We start from the raw sequence: 24,957 nt of genomic DNA on the forward strand, positions 1-24,957 counted from the left end.
TAAGGCAAAGTCATCATTAGGTGATTGATTCCCATTAAAACATATGGTAAAAATAATATTCAAAGATGTATATTTATAGAAAATTGTATTGACAAAAGCTACTGATGGATCCTGAGCTCCACCTTCTCATCGCCCTGTCCATCTCAACTAGAGAATCCACTTTTCACTTGAAATATAATGAAAAGTTCTCTTTAGGAGAACTCTCTCAGAATTTGATGTGTATTCCCTATAGCAGGCTAGAAAATTCAGTGGTCCTGCGTGGAAAATGTGATGGCTGAGATTGGGATAGTGGATCACTTTTATGGTAAAGCAAAAGAGAATAGTTGCTGACTTGAGAATCAGGCAGGATTGTACACAGGTCAAGGTCAAGAACCACTTGAGCAGTAACCAGTATGGACTGACTGCTCAAAACAATTACTTCACTCTGTTTTTTGGACCTCCCAGAATTCCCATATAATCTCATCAAATGGGAAAAGAGCCTGACCACATTTGTAAGATTAAATTTTCTAGCCTCTTTCCAATGGAGTGCCAAATTGTGTCTTATTTTAAGAAAATAAATAAAATTTAGCTGCAGTTAGTTCATCTGAATATTCATTCATACAAATGAAAATCAGTATTATAAAGTCATAAAATTTGATCCTGTATTTTTCACCAATTTCTCATTATGGCATATGCCACTTAACCCCCCAAAGTAAATATATGGTTTCTAATTGCCAATAAAGTTGTATTAACATATTGTTGCATATAGTTTCTAAATGCCAATAAAGATATGAAGGAGCTTCATAAAGATAAGGGGATCCATGGCAATTCCAACTTATCTGGAAGGAAAAAGATGAATTATTATGTAACATGCATTTAAAAAACTCTGAGTAGTAAGTAGTATTTGTACTAGCAGGTGAAAAATATGTAATAAAAGTGACATTGTCAATTAAATATCCATAGAAATGTATAAATAATCTGGAAGGATCACCTAATAATCACACTGGAGGTTCCAAACTAGGAAATATGTCACCTGAACAAACAAATTGATTCTAAATATTTGAGTATGCATTCCAAAGATGGTAATTTCTCCATATTATCTTTTTTTATTATTTTTATTTTTTTTTTGTCTTTTCAGGGTCACACCCACAGCATATGGAGGTTCCCAGGCTAGGGGTCTAATGGGAGCGGTAGCTACTGGCCTATGACACAGCCAAAGCAATGCAGGATTCGAGCCGTGTCTGTGACCTATACCATAGCTCACAGCAACGCCAGATCCTTAACCCACTGAGTGAGGCCAGGGAGTGAACCCACAACCTCATGGTTCCTAGCTGGATTCATTTCCGCTGCGCCAAGATGGGAACTTCATATTACCTTTTCTTAAAAAAGAGTATGAATTTTTTTATCTGGAGGACTATTGTAAATTGTCAGCTCATCAGTTAGGTCTTGGCAAGTGGCAGTGATCACAATGGTAACCAAAATGGGAGACCAGATTTGTGAGGGGCAGGTTTTGTTTGAGGGCTGAAGATAAATATGACAGTAAAGTGTCTTATTTTCATCATATTTATCCATGAAATCATTTTGCATATCAAATATATTAATGCTCTGTCTGCACAGCATAGAATGAAATGGAACTTTGGAAACTTTCAGTTAACTTGGCCTGTGTAGTAAAACAAACCAGATAACTCACATTAAAAAAAAAAAAAAAAAAAAAAAAAACTCTTTTGAATTATCAGATCTGGCTGTCTGCATTAGGGACTAATTGAAAGCAGAAAAGTACTGCTTGTCAAACACAGTCACTTAAAATTATTACAACTGATTAAACAGATCCCTCATTGCCAAAATTACAAGACAAGTTAAATTTTAATAGCTATAAGGGGAACCAAAGGCAGGATCTTTATAATAAAATGGATTGGCTGTTTAATGTCAAGTACTAAGTACTCAATCTTATTATAATCAGCTGATGCAAGTGACTAGTTCTAACATTAAAGTGAATAAAGTAACCAGACCAGTATTGTGGGTAGTAAGAAGATAAAATCATATATAAACTTTGGTATTGAACTACTTACACTGTGTCGAAGTGCTTTATGATTTTACTAGAAAGAACAGTATATGGTTACTAATTGATCTGTTCAATAGATTTTTGGATCTTAAAGTGATTTTTAACATACAGTTTGCTTGAATCACTTATTCATTTTGAATTTGTTCAAATTAAATAACTATATGGAAGATAAAAGCAGCCTTAAGCTACTATTTTGAATTTTTTCTTAGATTGAAGTTTCAGTAATATTCACTTTAATAATCCATCATAACTGCATTTGGATTGATGCACAATTCAGTTGTGCTCTTATTTATTTTCTGAAACATCCACATTTATAAACTCTAGGAATTTTACTGTCAGTTAATCCTTATAAATAATACAAATAACAATAAAAATATTCTAGAAAATATGTGTTTTAATTATAGATTTTGTGATTTAAAAGTTTTTCTGGAACCAATTATATATGATAATATATTTGTTGCTTCACCCACCCAAAAGTCTGGGATGTTTATTTACCTGATGATAGTATGTCCTGATCAATTTCACGGTTTTAAAATATGACAATTTTATTGACATTTATAGTATGCTATTTGTGATTATAGCAGCAGAACAAGCCATTTCTTATTTGGACCTGAAGGAACAAATTAATTTTAATTTATAGTGGACCAAATCAGATGTAAATCTGCTAAAACCAAATTGATTTTCTTTGTGAGTTTATATCTATGGTTTGGTTCCTTTTTGATATGATACTGTTTATAAAAATGGTCCTATCAGTCAAGCAATCACTTGCAATCCCATTGCTGATTTGTAATCCTGAATAAAAGTAACTCAACAAGCTAATGAGACCCATAGTTTCCAGGGCTACTAAACTCTTCCAGTTTGTGTGTAATACAAAAGTTAGCAGCACTGGAGAGTTGCCTGTGGGACAGGAAGATGTTAAGTGCCCTCTACTCTTGATTCATGGGAAAAAAAAAAAAAAACTGATTCATCACTTGCCTAAATATGTGAATATAAGATTCTTTCTCTAACCTGAATCTTTGATTAGTAAATGCCAAGGTGGCACCTTGGTAATCAGCAGAATTCTAAAATGGCTATACTTTTCTATTAGTATAGTAAACTCTATCTAGAAATCTCAGTCTACCCAAATCTATAAAATGATTTGAAACAAATTATTTTTATTACTGATATTTTAATTCAAGTGAGAGAAAAAACAATACTCTTCCTATCAAGCTCACTTACGCAAATGAATATGTTTCATTTTGATAATATTATACATTTTAGAAAAAATATGTAAAATACAATTTAACACACAAAGTTGACTTCTTCATTTTGAAAACAAACGGGCTTGCTCTGAGTCAATAACAGCGATAGCCCTGAAGTATACCGTCAATATTAATCAATGGAAATTTGTCAATAAAGATCCTAAAATGAGCACTTTCATGTGAAAATCCATTTTGAAGGTAATTCAGTCGACTAAATTTTCTGCAGATATATGAGAAGAAACTACATATACAATATGACTTACAGTTATTTCCTTTTTATAATTTTCTTTTGTTATAAAGATACATGATATTCAGATCAGGAAACAAAAGAGCATGCCTATTAGCAAAATAAATATTCTGTGACTTCCAGACACAGGTTCTGGTGTATTTGTCATACTGAACCAGAACATGTCACAAGAGGGAGGCTGAAGGGTGTGCATCAGAATATTCTTCAAAAATAGAATTATCCAGGAGTTCCATTGTGGCTCAGTGGGTTAGGGATCCAACATTGTCTCTGTAAGGATGCAAGTTTGATCTCTGGCCTCACTCAGTTAAGGATCCTGTGTTGTCAGAAGCTGCAGCACAGGTCACAGATGTGGCATGGATCCAGTGTTGCTGTGGCTGTGGTGTAGGCCTCAGCTGCAGTTCTGATTCAGTCTGGGAACTTTCACTTGCCTCAGGTGCAGCTGTAAAAAGAAAAGAAAAATGAATTATGCACTATAAAAATAACAATTTTTTAAAATTATGCTATTATATAATACTAAAGAAGATACAATTTTCTAGAATTTCAACTTTATCACTTTAATTTTAGAGAAAATAAATTAAAACTTAATTTTCTCAAACTCTGGGGTCTTTATAAACTACCCTGAAATATAAAATGACAATCTATTATAATTTTTTTTAAATCTTACTGGAAAATATAGTCATATTTCCCACACTACATAACTGTAAAATAAGAGTTATCAACTGGTTTGAGGTCTTTGTTGTGGCCTCAGAGGCATCTTTGGATGGATGTAACCTTTTGTCAATTTTTCTTGTCACATTAACTTTTATGATTGTCAGGAATTCACCAGATCCAAGACGACTTAAAAAGCCTGCCAAAGATTATATACAGGACCAAACACCTGTACTTCAGTGTATATATGGTTTATTATGGAGTGTGTGACCTGAGATATCCCATCAGATAATGGGAGCTAGCAAAACCCATTAGAGGCTTCATGACCAACAAGGGATGACAGCTGGAAGAACTCAAGCTGATGGCTTCACCGGCATGAGCTGGTTCATATCCAACCAGCCTCTCTCTTGTGACATGTCCTGGTTCAGCATGATAGGGACACCAGAAGCTGTTCCTGGAAGTCATCGAGATATGTATGCTCTTTTGTTTCCTGATCTGCATAAATTCTTAATTCTAAGTAAACTTTAGCTAGAGGAAGCCTATTACATTGACAAGTTTGACTGTCAAGTTGAAATCGAGGCCGCTCCTTCTAGCAGGACAGAGGGAGCACTGTAAAAATTAACTCCTGTGTCTTTAAAGTAATAGTATCCATAATCTGTAAGATTTCAATTCATCTGCAAAGAAAGAAATCTAAGAAATAAAAGACAGTATAGAGTTAAACATCCAATTGAAATAATAACTTGCTTTACAGTTCTAATGCTCTGGAACTTACATTTTCCGATTATATTGTTTGTTTACAGAACCATACTGATAGCTTTTTTGGATGCTATTTTATTTGAAAATTTCATTTAGTAGGTTCATGGGATTTGGGAGAAAATATGATTTTATGAATTTCTAAAAAGTATTTGAATAAATTCAAAAGTCTATTCAAATACACTGAGGGATTTACTATACATAGATACTCACTTACTGCTGAGGATATAAAATTCATGTTCCCTAAGAGCTTAGCTTCAATGCAATGGATTATTTATTTATTTATCTTTATGAAAGATATTGTATTTACAATGTTGAATTCATTTCAGGTGTATAGCAAACTGATTCAGTTATATTTTCCAGATTATTTTCCACTATAAATTATTACAAGATACTGAATATAATTTCCTGTATTATAGAGTAAGTCTTTGATGCTTACTACTTTAGGTATAGTAGTTTGTATCTGTTAATCTCCTCTCCTAATTTATCCTACCCCCCTTCCAACCCCCTTTAGGTAACCATAATTCGCTTTTTCTGTCTGTGAGTCTGTTTCTGTTTTATACATAGACTCATTCGTTTTATTTTTTAGATTCCACATGTAAGTGACATTATGTAATATTATATGTTTGTCTCTGCCTTGCTGACTTCACTAAGTATGATATTCCCTAGGTCCATCCATGTTGCTGCAAATGGCAATGCTTCATTCTTTTTTATGGCAAAGTAATATTCTATTCTATATTCTATATATATATTCTATATATCATGTGATATATATGTATATATATCACATGATCTTAAACCAATTATCTGTTGGTGGACTTTTGGGTTGTTTCTATGTCTTAGCTATAGCAAATAGTGCTGCTATGAACACTAGGGTGCACATGTTTTTTCAAATTAGAGTTTTCATCTTTTCAAGATATATGCCAGAGAGAGATTGCTAGCTCATATGGTAGCTCTATTTTAAGTTTTTAAGAAAACTCCATATTGTTTTGTACAGTGTTTTGTAGACTTTTTTGATGATGGCCATTCCAACTGCTGTGATGTGATACCTTGTAGTTTCAATTTGCAGCTCTCTAATAATTAATGATGTTGAGCATCTTTTCATGTGCCTTTGGCCATCTGCATGCCTTCTTATGAGAAATGTCTATTTATGTCTTTTGCTCATTTGTTGATTGTATTTTTTTGATATTGAGTCATATATGCTGCCTATATATTTTGGATATTAACCTTTCATTGGTTGCATTGTCTGCAAACATTTTCTCCCATTATGTAGGTTGTCTTTTCATTTTGTTGATGGTTTCCTTTACTATGTGATATCTTTTAAATTTGATTAGGTCCTATTTGTTTATTTTTGCTTTTATTTCTTTTGCCTTGGGAGACTGATCTAAAAAGATACTGCTACAATTTATGTTTAATAATGTTTTTCTTATGTCCTAAGAGTTTAATGGTGCCATGTCTTATATTTAGGTGTTTAAACCATTGTGATGGCAATTTTTGAATGCAGGTGTGTGTGCATGTGCTATTTGTGTGTTTGATTTCTGCTGCTATCACTTACAACCAGAAAACTTAAGTCTCAAATCTATAAAATCATGAAAAATATATAATGTGGGTTGATTAAATACATATTCACAGTTCAAACCTAACTGACTTGAAAGAAAATAAGTTTTATTAACTTTACCTATTTGCTTTAGAACACATTCATTCAGATATGTTTATTCATTCATTTCCCTATATACATTATTATAGGTAGATAGCTCACCAAGAACAATTTTTTCAAAAAATTCAAGCTCACTTGAAAAATTGATATTCAGATAACCCTAGTAGGGGTATATTAGGTTAAGGAATGAATTGCCAGTGTTTATCTCATCAGGTTTTTATGGTCCAACCTAATATATATTTCTCGATATCTATAGAACTCGACAATTGAAGGCTATATTTAAGTTAGTGTAGAAAAATATAGCTGCATGTTTGTGCAACATTCAAACAAATATGCTGAGGTAAAAATAAAAACAACTTTATGGCTAATAAATATATGCAAACTTCTTTTATAAATATATCTTTCAGACAATTAAACAAGAAACCTCCCATATTCTATCCTTGCAACGTAAATCAAGGTATGAATAAAGTCTTTAAAATACCACAGTTGCTATGCTGCATGAGCTGGGAACCACACAGGTACATTCCATGGAAATTAGTTTTATAGTTAGAACATTAGGAAAACCTCTATCGTGAAAGCATATCATTTATTAGGTTACTCACTTGACCTCTATATGTCTCTTTGGGATATTCTCAGAATACATGGGTTGTGTGTATTTGATGTTTTATAGGAAACAGAATAATGCAAGACACATGAAATTTATAATCTAATATTGCATTTTTGCCTCTCTTTTATTCATCTTCTTTGGGATTTAATTTACTTATCAGATTGTACCAATCTCAGAGTCTGTATGTTATTTTTCCACAAGGAGTTATTTATACTATGCAGCTATAATTTTGACAATAGAGAAATAATGATCTCTAAATAATTAATGGCAATATTTCCCCACCTTTCTTTATCTGAAAGATTGCTCAAATCATGTTCCCTGAAGGTTTTACTCTCCCATTGAGACAAAGTTGACAGGTGATGGTTAGATATTTTTAATTAGGAGAAACCCCAAAGTAGAGAGCTTTCCAGAAGGAGTAGCAGTTAGCCCCAGTAAACAATATTTGACACCTGCTTTGTTAAATTACAGTGAACACCTGCCATTTGCCATCCGGGAAGCTTACTGCTTGCTAATTTCAAGTAAAAAATAAAAAGTTAGATGAAACACTTTAAACTGGTTAAAGATTTAAAATTAAATAAACTATAACCTTAACTTTTACGTCTTAATTAAATTTTATTACACAAGTAGCATATGAATCTATTCTCTTGTCAAAAAAATTAAAATTTTACATTAAGACTAAGATCCCATTTGACAACCAAGTTTAATCTCATTTTGAATATTAACTCAAACAGCAAGAGGCCAAAAATTTTCCATTTGCTTAAAATGATGTTTTCTAAAGGGAAAAATCATAACTAATTTACCCTGTATCCCCTAGACCTTTCTTTCTGGTTAGTATTATATTCCATTTCTCAACAAATGGGGCAGATAGACAATAAGCAAATTAATTAAGTAAAATGCATACTTAGAAAGTGATAAGTACCTTACATTTCTGAGAAAAAAAGAATTGAAACTTCATTTGCTGGGACAGATTACACTTTAAACAGAGTGTATAGGGAGTGTATAGTGCTTTAATGGGAACATTTTATTGGAAGAAATAACATGAAGGAAATGAGAAGACTGCCATGGACATTTGAAAAGAGAGCTTGCCAGGTAGAGGCAAGAGTAAATAAAAGAACTTACAATTAGAGAAATTCTTAACATGTTAAAAAAAAACGTAAGAGTGAGGTAATTGGAAAGGAATAGGTAGGGCTGGCTACGTAATTTGTGGTGCCCAATGCGAAATGAAAATGTGGGATCCCTGGTTTATAAAAGCAGGAAAAAAGTACTGTTAAGAATCCTGCAATATAAATCTTTTTCCTTTATTCTACAGTATTTCTTTCGAATTGTTATGGTGCTTTTTAGCTTACTTTTTAATATAGTCCTGAGTGAAGAAAAATGAAACTTCTAAACTATTAGCATTAGTTTTAATGATTAACTTTAGTTGTTCAACAGCAGTTTTAAATGCAAATATAAAAGCATTTAACTCATATGTGGAATCACTGAAATTATATAATTAGCATTTTGGAGATTATATATATATATAAATAGCATTTTGGAGATTTCATATATATATATATACATATATATATATATATAGTCATCAGAATAGTGAAAACAGTACAACAAACTCAATTCATTTCATCTCCTGAAGCACTTTCTCCCAAACTTCTCTACCTTCAGCAGAAAGTAAATAGGGAGGCCATAGGACGTTGACATAGGGCCTTGTAGGACATTATAAGAATTTCAAATTTACCTTAAATGAGAGTGAAAACTCCTGTTGGGTCCAGTGGGCAGAATGGTCAAACTGGATTTTATGTCAACATTACTGACTTTAGTTCTCTCCATTTGCTGAAACTTTAGCACTTTAGCCCCCTAAAAGATACCCTAATTATTTTGGTGGTCCACAGGATATACAGTATAGTCTTATATACTGTCCTTTCAGAAATGTATAGTAATTCACAAAACCATTTTGACAATTCTAATTTTTCTCTGATTATGGCAATGTTTAGCATTTCAGGAAGCTCAAGCTGTGTAGTGGTCTGTAAATAAGAATTCTCAACATAATAACATCTATGTCATAATATACTTTAAGAATTTAATAAAACTACTTTGTATTTTTTTAAAAATGTATGCTTTTTATTTCATAGGACTAAAACCCACATCCAGAAGGCAAAGAAAGGGACTGATTTGAATAAAAACTGTTGTATTAGACTCATAATCCCATTCCTTCATTGAATTAAGATCATCCTATAAGTGTATTCCTCTAAGGAGACTCTTGAAGTATCCCTGTCAGTGGAGCTCTCCACATGTCTTTATTATAACACTTTCTTTGCCTATACTCACCTAGTTTCCACACCCTAACTTTTCCTTGATTTCAGGTCCCTCTGAAAATGAGAGGCATTTTTTTTTAAACCTTCAGTGGCTATTATCACCTATGGATTATAAAGTATCCTTCTGATTATGGTTTTCAGGTGCTCCACGGGCAGACTCCCATTCTGCCCCCCTAGCTTTGTCTCCAATTATGATTTATCACAAATATATATAGATGGTCAGCAATTTCCAAGATTTCTACCTATGTGCACATAGCTTTCCCCATTGAGTATGTCAGTTGAAAGTATAATTCCACAAAAGCCAAGCCCAAGTTGATATTTTGATAATCCTTTCTCAAATTCTACATTTTTGAATTATATAATGAACACCTTTGGAATATTTACTATGTGCTACTCATTGTTCCAAATGCTTAATCCTCATATTTATGCCATACATACTGTCACATCCCTATTTTGTAAAGAGACTGAGCCACAGAAAGGTTAAGTTACTTGGTGGAGGTCAGGCAACTTTCTTGCTTCAATTTCAAGTTATTATCAAATGTCCTATATTCTTCCTTAAAGTGAAACTATTCTAATATCTACTATTATTTTGTTCTTTGAGAGTGCTTAATTTTCCTTGAATTATAGGAAATGATAAAATATCTATCCCAATATTTTAAACACAATGAATTCTGAAACTATATTTTTACTTGGTAGTATTTCTCACAGTATTGAATACATTTTTTCTGAATCAAAATAAGTAAATCAAAAGTAAATTCTCGTCTTATACATTTATTATTTCTTGTGGTCCACAGAAGTCTTTGCAGTATAATTGCGTTCTGGGTTTGTTTTATTTTGCTTTACATCATTTATTCTCTTGATTGGTTTGTTCAGGAAAAGGTTATCCTACAATATCAAGCATTGTGCTAAGGTACTTAGCTTTTCTAACATCTATCTCCTTACACATAAAATAGTACTTTGCCCATGGTATATGCACATGTGTGCATAATATTTTATAACATAATATTTAATTATATACTATTAATATAAATAATAGAGAAAATGTTTTTATAATACACTACATAATATATACACTGTAATATAAATAGGTACAGAGTTCTATATAAATTAAAAAATATTGTGCCCTACTATAATAAAATGTACTATAAGAGATATTTTCCCATTTACAAATAATCAATGAGAAATGAAAATAATTTTATTATTAATGTACAGTTAACATAACACTTCACAACTATATGGATTTTCATACTTTAGAAAATAGATTCACCTCTAGTGTCATGTTGCTAAGTTATCTCTTAGACTGTATTCTGACAGCAAGAATGAGACTGTGAGTTACTAACAGTGCTGACTCTATAAAAAAAAAAAAAAAAAAAGAATCTTGACTGTCAGTCCCAAGATCTTTCCAAGTAATTCTCCATCCACAAAAATAATTTACACAAATTTCTAGGGAAATAATTCATTTCCCCTTTATTCTGAAGAAAGCAACATTCATGCTGGGTGGCTGACAGCAGGTGTTAATTCTGCAAGTACTAATTTAACATAGCAGGTGTCAAATATACTGGGTATTAACTGCATGGTTGCTACAAAGTGATGACAATCACTAAATGAGCTCTGATCTGGTGGTCACTGGCACCTCACAGGCCTTCTGCTAGATTTTATTACTCACCTGAGTTTCATCCATTGGGACAACATCCCATAGAAGCCTTCCTCTCAGGAGTTTACAGAGTAATGAACACTTACTCCAGGAATATAGACATTTTCTCCATCCCCATCCCCATTTCCTCTCTTCAGTCACATATGATGTGACACATCAGGGTAATTATAATCATTTTAATTTTTTAAAATTATGAATAATACTGCTGGAAAATTATCAGCAGCTGCTTCAAAATTAATTCTTTTCCCAAAATATTGCCAACCACCTGCTCCCAACCCATTCCTTTCCCCACCACTTATAAATAATCTGGAAAAAATATGCTCATATACCCACACACACTTAAAACATGCCTTCATTTATTAAAAATATAATTTCATGGAAGTGAAATTTACATTTATGCCTTACCTTTTAATATTTGGTATTGGTATCGGTAAAAAATTTTTTCTAAACCGTCTGATTTTTCAGATGTAACTTCTAGATGTTCACTCTCTATATTCTTTATTTAAACCACATTCAAGTCTCTCATTTATGTACTCAGTTCTTATCCAGCAACTCATTTTTACTTTGCTCTTTTTCTTTAAGAATGGTTAGCATCTGAGGAGACAGGGGCAGCTGCTGTTTGAAGAGGGAATTATCTAAGATGTTACTAAATTCTGGAGGAAGTGAACAAATAACTAAGTTATGACATTTTCAACAAACTCTTTTTAAATATAAGGACATTTTTTTTCCTAGGTTCATTTGACCTCACCCTAAATCCCATTAATCTTTGAATATTAAGCTGCAAGTGACCTGATAACAATCTATGGCATAAATCAATTGAATGTTTCTCAAAATCACCAGGCTCAAATTCTTTGAAATGATCTACTTGTAGACAAAAATCTATGCAAAGCCTGTCAGCTGTCAGCTTTTTACTATTCTTGTTTAGTTGGTTAACAACTGTGTTCAGAGGCTTGAGTGAAAGCTGAATTTGTCAGGCTTTTGTGAAACAAAGAACTCAAATTCACAAGCCTTACCATGAGAATAAAGCCACCTAGAGGGATGTTTTATACCAGTTTGATCTAAAAGGAATGAGATGGGATGCTGAGAGAGGTGCCACAGACAGGTAAGGGCAAAAGTCAGTGGTAAGAATACCAACTTCCAGGCGAGCAAATCCCAATTTTGCCTTTTATTTTTCTCTAATCAACCAATATGCAGTTTATGACCTAGAGTGTGACAGCCCATTTGTGATGCTCTTTAGAGAGATCTTACTACATGGGAGGAAAGTAGACTTTATATCTTTGAAATGGAGATCTAAAAATGTAATGAGGATGTACTCTTCAGATCATAAAGGTATTTTATGTAAGTTCCTCTTTCATCATGGATAGGTTATTGTGTGAACAAAAAAGACTGCTAAGGAACCCATATTTTAAAAGACTTCTAAACATAGCCACCCTGCCCCCACCCTAAACTGTGAAATTAGATGAATTAGCTAGCTAAGGCACCATTAGCAGTGGTGATCACATTAATGGAATCATGACATTTTAACAGGCTTTCTACATTGTAACAGTAAACTGAGTCTTGATCATGGTGTTGGTAAATGGAAAATGTGAGCCAAGAGATGTCTCCTAATACACTGAGAAACCTAGAAATAGTTAGCAAATATGCCTTCTTTTTTTACGTAAAAATCTAATGATAAATATTTAGTCCACTAGATTTGGATTCCTTTACCATAAAATAAAGATAATACCATAATGCTAAAGGTAAACTTAAGTTTTGAGCAATAATTATGATTTCATCAACAGCTACATGTTATCTGTGACAAAAAGTGAGAGAATGTACCTCTGAAGCAGTTTCATGTAACTGATGTGGTACTAAGCTAACTAAACTTTTTGAAATTAAATGAGATAGTGAATAAGCGATACTTTTGTGAAAATGCCTACTTCCTCTGAATACGTGACGAACTAAATTTTAAATGTGGAAATCACCAAAATTCCATCTTGTGGACAGAAAGATCTAAAGACAAGTATTTCATTTTGAAACTACACATTGACTTCTACCACCTCTAAAATGGTTAATTTTGACTCAGTCTATTATTTTCTATTCTATTATTTTTATCATCTCCACCTTGTTGCTGATTTTACTTATTTCACACTGATAAGTCAAATGTACCAATCAAATCTTGGATAAAATTCCAGATTTCAGTCAAGGTAAATATCATTCCAATGTAGACATATTAGACCCATAGGAACACACACAGGCACATGGAGACACACCTACGCCACAATCTTCCCTGTCAAAATGCATACATATTTAGGCATAGACAGTGCATTATCTCACTATAACATGGAAAATCAATAGCAAAACAAACAGACCTATGAAAATTTATGCCATGATCTATTTGGTTTTATTTCTCTAACATCAGAAATGTAGGCAGTTAAATAATCCAGGACAAATTATTATTTTTTTCTTTTCCAGGAACTCTTTACAATATCTTTTAATTTTTTTTAATTTCCTTATTCTTAGATCGTGAACCTTGTCCTTGCATCCAATTTAGAACAAGTTCTAAAATACATAGGGCATTGTGAGAATGTGTGATGTCATGTTTGATGAGGGTTTGGAATTGTTATTCTATATTCCTTGCCTATCTGTGGAGAGGATATGACATATAAAACAAAATGATTAAAGTGAAAAACATTTCTGAAAAATGATAGATAATTTCAAGAGGTAATTGCTATAATTCTCCACTATTAAAAGCAATCCATCTCAACCTCATTAACGTCATCATTACCTTGCTTTTTATGCCATTGTTGTTTACACATAAGTTTTACACTCCCTGAAATCTTTGTGAAAACAGAATCACTATCCAATTAATTGCTGTACACATCACAGTGTCCTCTATACCACATATTTTCTTTCTTTCATTTTTTTCCCTTTCTTTCTTTCTTTCAGGGCCACACCCATAGCACATGGAAGTTCCCAGGCTAAGAGTCGAATCAGAACTACAGCTGCCCGTCTATGCCACAGCCACAGCCATACAGGGTCTGAGCTGCATCTGTGACCTACACCACAGCTCACAGCAACACCAGATCCCAGATCCACTGAGCAAGGCCAGGAATCGAACCCGAATCCTCATGGATATTAGTTGGATTAATTTCTGTTGTGCCACAATGGGAACCCTGATCACATATTTCCAATAAATATTTAATATAGTTTTGAACTTCATATAAGACAGGCAGGTGAAAAAGGGGTTGGCTTAGGTTTTATTCATTAAGAAAACAATAGCAACAAAACAGGAAAGTTAATTTGTAAAACAAATGCTTTTCTTGCACTGAATTCTAGAAAAACTATGTCAAGTGTATCCTCATGTGTGAGGGAATAGATACATATTAGAGAACCTTAAACATTTGTTGAATAAATGAGTACAGTTTCATTCACTAAGCAGCAGTAAAGTATGGTGCTAAAGAACATGATTTTTAGAATGAAATGAATCTGGATTAGTCTTGGTTTAGCTCTTAGTAAGCCTGTGGGCAAACAGCTTTATATCTTTAAGCTTTTGTTTCTGGTACCTTACAGAAGGATAATAAGAAAGCTTCCAGTTATTTAAGGAACAGAAACAGAATGCTATCTCCTTCCACTTATCCATTTCTCTCTTTTACAACTTCTGTAGAAAGCTAATCTTCTTCAGACAAATCCTAAATTTTTATGCAGTATAATACGACAGGCACAAAAAGGCAGAGTAATTAACACTTGAGGAGAAAGAAAATTACTTATATACAGAGATAAAAATCTAAATTATTAAGTTCTGAGGGGGGGAAAGATGAAAAAAAATACAATAAATAGAGGGTGGTTTGGGTGGTGAGAAATGAGGATATGATTGATGAATAAAAAGTTTCAGAGAAGTTTGACCTGTGAAAATTAAGGTACTGAGAAATGTTACTAGAGGTTATGAATTGCATTATTTTTAATGTGTTTCAAGTAAGGACTGGAATGGCTATCTTTTTTTCTTGCAGTTATTTTGAATTGGATGATTTGAATGTTATCTGGATAATAATGGATAGATATTGATTCCAGAATTCATGTTGGTTACATATGTAAAACATATAAAAATTAATACATTGCATTGTCTACTGTTAGTACACAGTAAATTTGAGTTATTAGTAGAGTGAAAAATACTCATTATATTCCTTGGTACCTAAGACATTGATTTATTCATATAACATTTATTTACTAAATGTCTACTAGATTCTTAAAACTATACTTATCTTTAGTATAAAACAGGGAAAAGGAGAAGTGTAATTCCTGCATTCATGGATTTTATTTTCAATGTATTTAATTTACGACAGACATGTACGCTTTGGCCAAATTTTGTTTGTTAGTATATTCTGAGTATGGGCATTTTCTTCCTGCTGATTGAACCCTAAAGCTTTGCACAGATTTTCAGAGCAATCTGTTACCTTCTACCAAAAAATACCCTGCCTCAGAAATGAATGGCAGATAAGGAAATGAGGACCCTAAGAAGAAAGGAGAAAGAGTAAATAATAGCTGAGGCACATTTTGTTTAATAACTAGGTCATTAGTTTTAAATGTCAGAGAGACTGAGCATGTTTAGAAGTTAAGGGGCAGGAATCACTGCAGATCAAAAAGAGGAAGTACAGAGGGAAAAAGAAAAAGGAAGAAAGAAAACATCTAATGAATGAAAATCCCAGAAATGCTAAGAGAAGGCACAATCGTGAACTTAAGTAATTTTATCTGAAGAGTCCACATTGACATTTTGTAAAAAATTTTTGAATCTTTTATTTATTTGTTTAGGGAATTGAGGATAAATTCAACTCTATAGCTTCAAATACTTTCATCACAGAGTATGAATTATTCATTTTGAGTCATTAAAAGACAAAAACCAACTAAACAAATGACAGTGAACAATTGTTTTCATCATGTATAAGTTGATCTTTAAATTACTGTCCTGATCAGCAGAGATCTTTCCCCTTTAGTTTCTATTTGGAGAGAGAAGGAGACCCAGAACTAGAAGGCAGAACAAGGAAAAATTTACTGAAAGGATGAGGGAGGAAAAGGAGGGTCTTAACCAGAAGTGTCACCTTGGTGTGTCACCAAGAGCTGTGGTGCTCCTGATTCAAAATGTGCTTCTATGAAGACCAAGAAAAACATGTCTATTATTGAGCATGCCTGAATACATCTACTTTTTTACTCAGGTCTACAGCACCTGTAGTCCTCAAACAAGGGTTTCTCTGATCAGACAAGAAATTGTGTTACTCCCATTTTAGTCCAAATAACACCCAGTTATGAAGTAAAACTCTTTTCTCAGTACACTTTGAAACAGAGGGCATATCCAAATGAAGTAGTGCCTCCCAGTGACAGGGAAAGATGGAGAGCTTGGTGACACCGACCTTCACTGTAGAAACTTTTTGGAGCTGTTAATGCAACTTATACTTCCTAAGGGAAGTTTAGACAGTAAAGAGATATATTGAGCAGTAAGACCAACTTTTTTGTGATTGCTTTGGAAGATAATCTGTAACTGCATATTAATAAGTAAATTTAATATTACACTTAAAAAATTAGTCTTCTTAGGCTTCACATCCCCTTCAAGGAGATTAAACTCAAGGCCTCTGGCCAAGACAGAAATTACCAGACCCTTATTATCACCCCACAGATCTCATGGTAATGCCCTTTCCCCTACCCTGAGCCTAGCAGACATAGCATCAAAGGCTCTCTGGGAACTTTCCTATAACCTGTCCCACATGCAAATAAGGTATCCTGCCTGAGACCAATCAACACTCAGCACTTATGCATACTCAGTGAACCGAGGAAGGAAAAATCAGTAGGCCAAGGCAGGAGAAATCAGGCCCCCACTCAGGTCTGCAGCATGGGGATATAGGAAAAACCCAATAGAAGGGTAGGGGCAGTTCCTACTCTTAGTACTCCCAGGGCAGCCTGCTTTTTCTCTGAGAATGTACTTTCACTTTAATGAAATTTCTGTAATGTGCCCACCATTTCAATTCTTTGCTATGGTGGGCCAGTACTGAGGAACCAAAACAATGCAACACTAACACTTTCAGAAGCAGGTCTAAGAATACAACACACCAGACCTGAAACCACCTCCTCCTACAGACACACTGAATCTACATCTAAATTTAGAGCCATTCCTCCCAAAAGAAGATGTGAGGGCTGTAGATTAGCTTCTGCATACAGAGGGACTACACAGAAATGGGTAAGAAAAATAAAGAAAAAAAATTGAATTACTAACTTTAAAACAGCTACCAAATGGGCAGGCATATTATGGAATCCTAATAGGGGTCAGAAGAATTAATGAACACCATTGTTTGAGTTCCTCCAGACTCCCCACCCCATCCCATGTTTCCTCTAGCCATCCATCCAGGCCACATTGGCACATGCAATCTACACAGCAGATGCTCCCACATCAGGTTATTATTTCAAAATCAGAAGAATCCTCTGTGTAATCCATAGAAATAATCACAGAACCTCAAATAAAATGTGAAGACAGAGGAGTATGTTCCAAATGATAGAATAAGATAAAACTCCAGGAAAAAACCTTAATGAAATGAAGAAAGGTAATTGTCCTGATAAAGAGTTTAAGGCAGGAGTTCCCGTCATGGCTCAATGGTTAACGAATCCGACTAGGAACCATGAGGATGCAGGTTCGATCCCTGGCCTTGTTCAGTGGGTTAAGGATCCGGCATTGGCATGACCTGTGGTGTAGGTTGCAGATGTGGCTTGGATCTCGCATTGCTGTGGCTCTGGTGTAGGCCAGCAGCTACAACTCCAATTCGACCCCTAGCCTTGGAACCTCCATATGCCGTGGGAGCGGCCCAAGAAATGGCAAAAAGACAAAAAGACCAAAAAAAAAAAAAAAAAAAAAAAGAGTTTAAGGCAATAGTCATAAAGATGCTTACTGAACCCAGGAGAAAAATGAATGAACTCAGTAAGAACATCAATAAAGAGAAAATAAAAGAAAGAAACATTCATAGTGAAAGAATGCAGTAACTGGAGTAAATAATATAGTAGAGAAAAGGTACAGAAGAATGAATGAGCAATCCTGAGATAGAATAGTGGAAATCACCTGATCAGAACATCAAAAAGCAAAAAAAGAATTTAAGAAATTTAGGACAGTTTAAGAGACCTCTTTGAAAATATCAAGCATGCTAATGTTTGCAATATAGAAGTTCCAGAAGGAGAAGAGAGAGAAAGACAAAGAACAATTATTTAAAGAAATAACTCTTGAAAACATCTCTAATCTGGCAAAGGAAACAAACATCCAGATCTAGGAAGCAAAGAAAGTCCCAAACAGCATAAATACAAAAACATCCATACCAAGATATAGTATACCAAGACACAGTATAATTAAAATGTCAAAAGTTAAAGAGAGAGAATCTTAAAAGTCAATAAGAGAAAAACAAGTAATCATATACAAAGGAAACTCTGTAATGGCTATCCAGTTATTTTTCAACAGAAATTTCATAGGCCAGAAGAAAATGGCAGGATATATTTAAGTGCTGTAAGGAATAAAAAAAAATTGCAACCTAGAATTAAACTATCCAACATGATTATCACTCACAAATGAAGAAGTGGTTAAGAGTTTCCCAAAAAAACAAAAATTAGAGTTAATCACCAGTAAACTACCCTTATAAGAAATGTTAAAGAGGAGTTCCCGTCGTGGCTCAGCGGAACCAAATCCGACTAGGAACCATGAGGTTGCAGGTTCCATCCCTGGCCTCGCTCAGTGGATTAACAATCCAGTGTTGCCATGAACTGTGGTGTAGGTCACAGACATGGCTCAGATCCTGCATATCTGTGGCTGTGGTATAGGCCAGCAGCTGTAACTCTGATTGGACCCCTAGCCTGGGAAACTCCATGTGTCTCTGGTGCATCCCTAAAAAAAAAAGTTAAAGAGACTTCTTTAAATGGAAAAAAGACCATAACTAAAAATTTTTAAATATATGAAAGAAAAAAAATCTCACTAATAAATGCAAATATATAGCAGAGTTAGTGAATATGCTACTTTAAAAGCTAATATGACAAAAGTAGTATAATCAACTACAATTGAACCTTGAACAATATGGGTTTGAACTGTATGGGTTCACTTGTATACAGATTGTTTTTAACAGATACATACTACAATTCATGGTTCATTGAAACTGTGAATGGGGAACAGTGTATTCAAGGGCCAACTAAAAAATTACACACGAATGTTTGTGCAGAAGGTGGGCACACCTAATATACCTATATAACTCTAGAACTACAATAAATAATTAAAATATTCACAAAATATAAAAAAAAACATGTAAAATGTAACATCAAAAATATAGAAAATGGTGGAGGGGGAACTAAAATGTACTGCTTTTAGAAAGTGTTCAAACCTAAATGACTGTCAGTTTAAAATAGTTTGCTATACATACAGGTTGATATATATGAAAGTCATGGTAACCAAAAACCAAAAACTTACAATGAATACACATAAACATAAAGAGAAAAGAATCCAGACATAACACTAGAAAGAATCCATCAAATCACAGGGGAGAAACCAAGGGAAGATAGAAACAAAGAACTTCAAAAGCAACCAGAACAATTAATAAAATGACAATAAGGACATATCTATCAATAATTACTTTAAATACAATTTAATTGCTACAATCTAAAATGCTCCAATTAAAAGATAAATGGTGGCTGGATGGATTGAAAAAAACGACTCATCTATGTGCTATCTATAAGAGGCTCCCTTTAAAAGTAAAGATACACATAGACTGCAAATGAAATGATAAAAAATGTTATTCCATGAAAATGGGAAAGAAAAGAACTAAGGTAGCAATGCTCATATAAGAAAAAATAGGCTTTAAAATAAAGACCATAGCAAAAGACAAAGAAGGGCATTATATGGATGATAAAGGGGTAAATCCGACCAGAGAATATATTTGTAAATATTTATGCACCAATCATAGGAACACTTAAATATATATATATAAAGCAAAGAGTAAGAGAAATATAGAGATAGACAGCATATAATAATGGTTGGAGACTATAATATCCCACTTACATCAGTTGATAGATCCATCCAGGTAGAAAATTAATAAGGAAAACCAGCTTTAAACAACACATTAAACCAGGTGAAATTAATAGATATTTACACAGACTATTCCATCCAAAATCAGAAAAGTACACATTTTTTGGAGTGCATATGGACATTCTCCAGAACACAAAGTTAGGCAGAAAAAAAAAAAAAAAAAGTATCCATAAATGTAAGAAGATTGAAGTCATACCAAGCATCTTTTCTGATCGCCTTGGTATGAGACTAGAAATCAACTACAAGGGGAAAAAAATACAAAAAACTCACAAACATACTGAAATTAAACAACATGCTACTGAAGAATCAATGTGTCAATGAAGAAATCCAAGAGGACATCAAAAAATACCTGGAGACAAAGAAAATGAAAACACAACTTTATAAAACCCATAGGACATAGCAAAAGCAGTTCTAAGAGGGAAGTTCTTAGAGATACAGGCCTCTTTCAAAAAGTAAGAAAATTCTTAAGTAATTGAAATTTACATTTAAAGGAACTAGAAAAAGAAGAGAAATTGAAGTCCAAAGTTAATAGAGGAAGAAAATAATAAAAATTAATTTGGAAGTAAATAAAAAGATCAATGAAACTAAGGATTCATTCTTTAAAGAGACAAAAAAATCAACAAAACTTTAGCCAGACTCATCAGGAAAAAAAGAGAAAACCTAAATTAATAAAACAAAAAATGAAAGGTAGGAAATTACAAATAATATCACTGAAATATAAAGGATGATAATAGAATAGTATAAACAAATATGCCAAAAACTAAATAACCTAGAAGAAATGGCTTTTCATAGAACCATATGATCTTCTAAGAGTGAATTAAGAAGAAAGAGAAATTAAGAATAGATTAATCACTAGTAATAAAAATAAATCAGTAATCAAAACAAAAAGTGCCCCACACCCCCCCAAAAAAGTCCAGATCCAGATAACTTCACAAGTGAATTGTACAAAACATTTAAAGAAGAGCTAATACCTATCTTTTTCAAATTATTCACAAAACTGAAGAGGAAGGAATGTTTCCTAACTCATTTTAAAAAGCCAGCAGTAGCTTCATACCAGAATCAGGCCAAGACAACAGAGAAAAAGTAAATTATAGGCCCATATCATGGATGAGCATAGATGAAAACTAAAGTCAACAATGTGTTAAAAGGATTATACAACACAATCAAGTGAATTTCATTCCAGGTTGATTTAAGGATAGCTTAACATCTGCAAAGCAATAAATGTGAAATACCACATTAACAAAATGAAGGATAAAATCATTTGATCATCTTAACAGATGCATAAAAACATCTGAACCACTTTCTCATGCCATATAAAAAAATAAGCTCAAAATGGATTAAGGAACTATATATAAGACCTGAAAAAATAAAACACATAGAAAAAAACATAGGCAGTAATAACTTTGACTTTGGTCTTAGTGGTATTTTTTCAGATATGTCTCCTCAGGCAAGGGCAACAAAAAGCAAAAATAAATGGGAATACATCAAACTAAGTTCTTGCATAGCAAAGGAAAGAAACAACAAAGCAAAAAGGCCATCTACTGGATGGGAAGATACTTGAAAATGGTATATCTGATAAAGGGTTGATACCCAAAATATATAAAGATCTCATATAATTCAATAACAACAAAAACAACCCTAATGAAAAATGAGCAGAGGACCTGAACAGCAATGTTTCCAAAGAGTACATATAGATGTCCAGCAGGCATAGGAAAACATGCTCAACATCACTAATCATCAGGGAAATGCTAATCAATATCATACTACATCACATCTGTCCGATATTTTATCAAAATAACAAGAAACAACAAGTATTTGATAAGGATGTGGAAAAAAAGGGAGCCCTTGTATACTATTAGTGGAAATGTAAACTAGTGCAGCCACTGCCAAAAAACAGCATGAACTTTTATCAAAAAAAAAAAAAATCAGAACTACTATATGCCCCAGCAATTCCACTGGGTCTGAAAAAACAACAAAACATTAATTTGAAAATGTATATACACCCCAGTGTTCATTGCAGCATTACTTACAGTAGCCAAAATATGGAAGCAGCCTAAGTGTCTAGTGATAGATGAATGGACAGAGAAGATGGGAGAAATAGACATAGACATAATTGAATAATACTCAGTGATAAAAAAAAGAACGAAATCTTGCCATTTGTGAAAACATTATTAGAGATATTACGCTAATTGGAATATGTCAGACAAAGAAAAACAAATAACATGATTTCACTTGTCCTTGGAATCCAAAAAGCAAAATATGAACAAATACAACAATAGAAACAGATTTAGAGATACAGAGGACAAACTGGTGGTTGCCAGGGGGTAGGGAAGTAGGGGGATAGATGAAATCTGTGAAGAGGACTTAGAGGTACAAACTTATAACTATAAAATAAATACATCACACAGATATCATGTACTGTATAGGGAACATAGTCAATAACATTGTAACAACTTTCATGACAGATGATATGTAACTAGGCTCATTTTGGTGATCATTTCATAACATATAAAAATATGAGTCACTATGTTACATACCTGAAACCAATATAATATTATATTTCAATTATAATTCAATTAAAAATAGATGAAGCTTATATGTAAAGCCCCTGGCACAGTAGTAGGAGACTTAATAAAGGACAGGTATTATTAATTAAAAAATTAGTCTCTTGAATGCACTGGTCCTTTCATTTAGCCACTCATAAACTCCTCTTATATTGTATAGGCCCAGTAAGACAGGTAGCAAAGTTTATTGATATACATAAGAAATACTTTAATAAATTCCCAAAAAAAGAATCATTGGATAAAAGTTGTCTAGATCAGCTTCCCTAGACCTATTCTCTGCCTTATTCCTAGAAGGGAACTACTTTTCTAAATTTGCTGTGAATTTTTTCCGGCCTTTTTGTCATATGCATTTGGTTCATGATGTTCCCAAATTATAAATATTGTATTTTATGGAAGAATTTCATGATTTTAAAGTAAAAATACCATTCAGCAGCAATCTATGAATTTAATATAATATTTTAGGAATTATTTTTTCTATAGACTCACTCCCTTATTTGAGTAGCTTTGCCTTAGACTAGATCCATTACTACAGTTCATTTAGTTATCTCTTTTGATGACTTTTTTGATTGGTTTGATTTCTATTTGTTTGTTTCAGAGCTGAAATGAACATTATTTAATTCAGCTCTTCAGGCATGTTAGAGGGTCATTCTCTTAGCCTGTTCATAAAACACAGAAATGGTGTTGTGCCCTTATGATTAGAACATTTGGATCAATTGAGACTACCATTGGCTTATTCTGTGGACCACATCCTTAGCAAAGTCAAGGGTGAAGATTCACAAGATCAGATATTAACAAGAAAATGTCAGAGTATTAGAGAAAAAGAGGGTACAAGCCACATAGCAACTTTAGTTGACAGGCTGTTTGTGGACATGAGCGACAAAGCTTTCTTGAATTCCTAGAACTGAGGATGTGTTAACATGTGTCCATGAAACTGGGATGGGCTTGGTATACTATAGAACTGCACAAAAAGGAAGAATAAAAATTAGAAAAAAAAAAAGTAACCTATAGCTGGTAAACCTGGGATGAGTGTGACACTTCATTTTAGGAAAATAGATATTAAGAAGGTAATTTTGAACTAAAAGCACAAACCGAGAAAAGTCAGAAATCCCAATAAATACTTATGTCCTTAAACTCTCTTTTTTCATATGCAAAATGAAGTGTTTGAAGAAAAGTAATCTGTTAATTCTATTCTTTGTAAGCAAATTCCATCAGATTCATATTTTCTTTAATAATAAAATCTCAGACTTAAACGTGCTATTCAATAACTATGCAAACTTTGTTATAGACAAGCAGTTAGGAAAATTGGATGAGAAACTTCAGAGATTGACAAGTTGTCTGGCAATGACCTATCAGAGCTGGCAACTTATCCTTCTCAGGGATAGTGATTTGCCTGCCTAATTTGCCACCAGAAGCTACAGACCCCTAATGTCCAAAAGTATCAGGCAGATGATAATTTTTCAGTCTCCTCAAAACTGGGAGCTAGGCTCAGACTGTCTAATGCTTGAGCCCAAAATATTTACTCTCTGAATACAAGGCTGCTTTTATTCTTGCCCCACAAAAAAAGTGAGAGCAGTAAAGCAGGAGGATCCCATTGCCAGGACACAGCTCTGTTAGGCTTCAAAGAGATTAAACCCAAAGCCTCTGCCCTGGAAGAACTACCATACCCTTATCATTATGATACCCTGTCTCATTGTAATGCCCTTTTCCGACCTTGAGCAACCAGGCTTAGCAGGCATAACAGCAAGGGACTCTCCAGGGAACTTCCCTATAATCTGTAACTTGTTCCCATGCAGATAAGGATGATGGTCTGAGACCAATCAGAAGATCGAATACAGAGACCAATCAACCCTCAGCCCTTATGCACACCACAGTGGGCTAGGGCAGGAAAAATCAGGTCCTCAATCGGTCCACAGTATGGGGATATAAGAAAAACCCAATTGTTAAGTGCGGCCAGCCCCTACTCTCAGGGTGGCCTGCTCTCTCTAATTGATCTACTTTTCACTTTAAATAAATCTGCTGCACACTTCTGCTCTGGCGAACTTGATTCCAGTGGATTGCGGTCTCCAAGGCAACCGCAGCAGCAGGGTTTCCCTTCCGGGGGATTGAATGACGCCCCTTAAAGCACTCCAAAAAGAACAGTAACTCTAGAACTGTGATGCTGTC

General features: G+C 33.6%; 1 long non-coding RNA gene across 2 annotated transcripts in view; it reads right to left on the reverse strand.

Moving 5' to 3' along the window:
- Nucleotides 1-1,080: 1,080 nt before the first annotated feature.
- The window catches only part of LOC146405666 (uncharacterized), a 435,623-nt gene continuing 411,746 nt past the window's right edge, over nt 1,081-24,957 (reverse strand). Inside the window, exon 4 of one of the 2 annotated variants that reach the window (XR_014838470.1) lies at nt 1,081-3,968. This is a non-coding gene — a long non-coding RNA (uncharacterized LOC146405666). The remainder of the gene's footprint in view (nt 3,969-24,957) is intronic. The other variant, XR_014838469.1, reaches the window with a different exon arrangement.

Source organism: Sus scrofa, chromosome 2, assembly GCF_054392235.1.
Source record: "Sus scrofa isolate SSC_HxYL_T2T_F1_AM1 chromosome 2, Sscrofa_HxYL_maternal_Yorkshire_Landrace_v2.0, whole genome shotgun sequence".
Lineage (NCBI taxonomy): Eukaryota > Metazoa > Chordata > Mammalia > Artiodactyla > Suidae > Sus > Sus scrofa.